A 3562-nucleotide genomic window follows, 5' to 3' on the forward strand; every position below is an offset into this window, starting at 1 on the left:
TATATTTATGATCAAATACATTTAGGAATATCCTCATATAAACCATTACTTCAAAAATCAGTTAATGCATTTAGAGTTCCACAAATACACTATTTCCTTTTGTGACTAGTATGGTCGTTAGTACTACTACTGATTCTTTTAGACAAACATCCAAGAGACAACGTTCTATCTAAACAATAACTTAACCTTACCCTTCATAGAAAGAGAAAACTCAACATCTACAAATAAACGTCCAAGAGACGAACTCTTTACTTTTTTTTTTTTTTTAACTAAACAATAAGAAAAACAATAAGGAACAGTAAGATTGATGTGAAAAGGACGGATTACAGCTTGAACTAACTCTGGTAGGCTTTGAAATTTTTTACGGGTCATGAAAGCAATATACTTGTCTCTTTTCAGCCATAAAAGTCAGATTTAAAAGATTTGATAGTGACGATTCCGATCATCTGGTGTGTGTGGTGAGAAAAACTACCATAAGGGGTGTCACGTGAGAACCACGCACAGTTGTGAGCGGTGCGTGAGGACCACGTGTGGTGATTTTTACAAAACTGCCACTATCTTTCGAACGATTTGCGGTCATGAAGTCTTCTTATACGGCACGTCTCACTCGAGAGTTGCCGAAAAATTGTAGATCTTTTTTTTTCAACCTTGAAGGAAACAAAAGAAACTAAGAAAAGAGAACTACCTTGATATAAAAGTGGGTATATGGAAAAAAGAAGGAAAGGAGAGGGAGAAGGAGGCTCCTCCAGCAAAAAAAGATCTAGAGGCTTTTTAAAAGAGAGAGAGAGAGAGAGAGAGAGAGAGAAGTGAAATTTGTGACGCCCTGTATTTTAGTCTATTTTAACTGAATGGGTATTTTAATTAATTTAAATGTTGGTTCTCTTGTTTTAAATTTATCGGATTTCTCCTTTGTTAATTTTTATTATTTTTAAGTTATGAAATTTATTTTGATATACTTTCTCAATATTAATTATTGTTTTGCATTTAAATTACTCTTTATTTTAAATCAGTTAAATGTTGGACTTTAAAATTATTGTATTGTTGGATTTTTATTATTATTTTATTTTAACTAGTCACTGCGTTTAAAATATTTTATTTAACTTACTATTTTGAAATTCTTTTCGTTGGATCAATTTTGTGACTCAAGTTGTGGGGATTGAACCTCATTTCTTTCCCTGACTTTTTCTTTTCCCTTTTTTTTTTCTCCTCTTCTCTTTTTCCTAATTTTCTTTTCCCTCATTCTTTCCACTGCATCTTTCTTCCTCCCTCGCACACGAGAACCCTTTCTCTCTCCCATCCATTTGTTTTGTCCACCCTCGCGCGGTCGTGTGCCGTCCGTGTCTGTCACCTCCCCTCCCATTTTCTTCCTCTCCGGCCGGCGATCTCACCTCTCCGTTTTCAACTCCTCCCTCGTCGCCGTCAACTCCCACGCGTAGCTCTAAGCCGAGGCACCCTTGAGCTAGCACGCTGCCGTCGCGCCACCATTGGCTACTATCTTTTCATCACACCACCATTGACCCTTCAACTACCTAAACCACCCAACCTCAGCCCCGATATGCCACCTTTGAAGCTCCTCTAACTCATTTTTCGATTTGTACTTTTTGGCTTTCGACTGTTGTCCACACCGCCTCCCTCGGCCAACCACCACTACCAATAGCTTCATAAACACCTCTAAGTCCTTCTCTAGCCATCCCAAGTCTTCGTTTGTTCCCATTCAAAAGTTGGGTTTTGAGACCCATGACCATCGTCCAAGATACACTGTTTCATTGTTGCGTGGCCACTTCTAACACTCCGTGATCCTTCGAAAAGTATATTATAGCACTATAAGTATTTTTTCAAAGAACTTTTGAGATTTAAATGTATTTTTGTACTAACTCATATTTACTGTAACCTGGTTAGTTGTGCCGGACTGAGTTCGAGAAGTAAAGGGGTCGGTTGGATTGGAGGATGAAGTTATTGTGTGATTGGGTTATGTGAAGATTTGTTGGTTGTTGGATATTTGTGTCATGTCATGTACATTTCATATTTGCACGCATGTTCATGTTTGTAAATGAAAACTGGGTTTTCGCATAATTGCATACATGTTCATGTGTATATTTGAAAACTGGATTTTTATGTGAGAAATAGTTTTTGGGTGCATGTGTATCACGAACCCAAGCCGAGATGGGGCATTATTTTGGTGAAGCTCATCTGGTGACTCAAGAGCGGAATATACTGAGTGATGTCCCTTGGGTTGTCGTTGGGCGACAATAGAATCGGACAGGATGGTAACATTCACATGCCGACTCTGTGGCCCCTCTTGCTGGCTGGGGCTAGAGGATGCTTGGCCACAAACGCGCTGGATGCGGAATTGGACATTGCTCATTACGAAGTCACTCGCACGGTCGTTACCTGTGATGTGACGAAGGGAGCCAAGGTGTACGGATAATCCCTACGGGCGATTATGGTCCATACGGTAAAAATGGATTAATGGGCTATTTTATGAGAAAATGGCATGTGTTGGATAAAAAGATTTTGTGTGAATCATTTTCTAGGAAAATGATGGATTATTGTTTTGGGCTATTTTAGGGAATCATTTTGTGTGAATCATTTTCTACGGTACCGTTTTATGGTATCGCAAATTTTGATGCAGATGATGCTGATGTTGAGCCTGAAGTTTTGGCTCCACCGGAGGAGTGATATGGTATCACTCATTTATGTGTTTGGTCTTTGTATTAAATAATTCTAGTACTTAGTCTACTTATTTAAATTATCCCCTGCTTTGTTTTTCTTGTAATACATTGTTGCATGTACACACGCTTGTCACTATTCGTCGGAATGCCTGACCTTGTTGTCAACATTCGGGCGTCTCGACTCTTGTGTTTTCGTACGTAGGGGTCGACGGCACCAAAACATTTATGGGGGACGAGGACTAAGGGCTCATTTAGACACAAAGATGGGACAAATAATTCTCAAAATTCTTAAAAGTTTTCATAATTTCATTCTCAAGTAAGACTGTAAATCAGTCTGGTCCGGTGAAGGATAGAAATTTTTTCTGGACCGATAGCTATCGCTTAGGTCTGGTCCAGTCGGTCCTTTTAGTCCGACCTAAATATTTTATTATTCTTTTCACTTTTTTCAAATAAATTAATAAAAAAATTTAAATTAGTAAATTAAATTAAGTGAATTATTAATTTGGATTATTTAACTAACTCATTAAAAAAATATTTTACTATCATTATATTTATGATGTTGATAATTCCTATTTACTAAATTAAAATTTACTCTTTAATATGTATAATTATTAATAATGTCATACATTTTATATATGATTAATGAATATCAAATAATTTCATTGTACATAGATTATTCATACTTGCTTGCAACTTAGGTATTTAAAAAGAAATACCTAATTATTTTAGTTAAATGTAAATAATAGAGTCTGTATGAATGTATGATGTATTAACTATTTACATACAATAACAGAAATTATCACATGATTTATGTTTATTATAACTTGATAGAATATATTATTTTATATTTTCTATGGTCAATAATAATAAATTAGATGAAAATTACATCA

The sequence above is a fragment of the Juglans microcarpa x Juglans regia genome, chromosome 3D (assembly GCF_004785595.1).
Source record: "Juglans microcarpa x Juglans regia isolate MS1-56 chromosome 3D, Jm3101_v1.0, whole genome shotgun sequence".
NCBI lineage: Eukaryota > Viridiplantae > Streptophyta > Magnoliopsida > Fagales > Juglandaceae > Juglans > Juglans microcarpa x Juglans regia.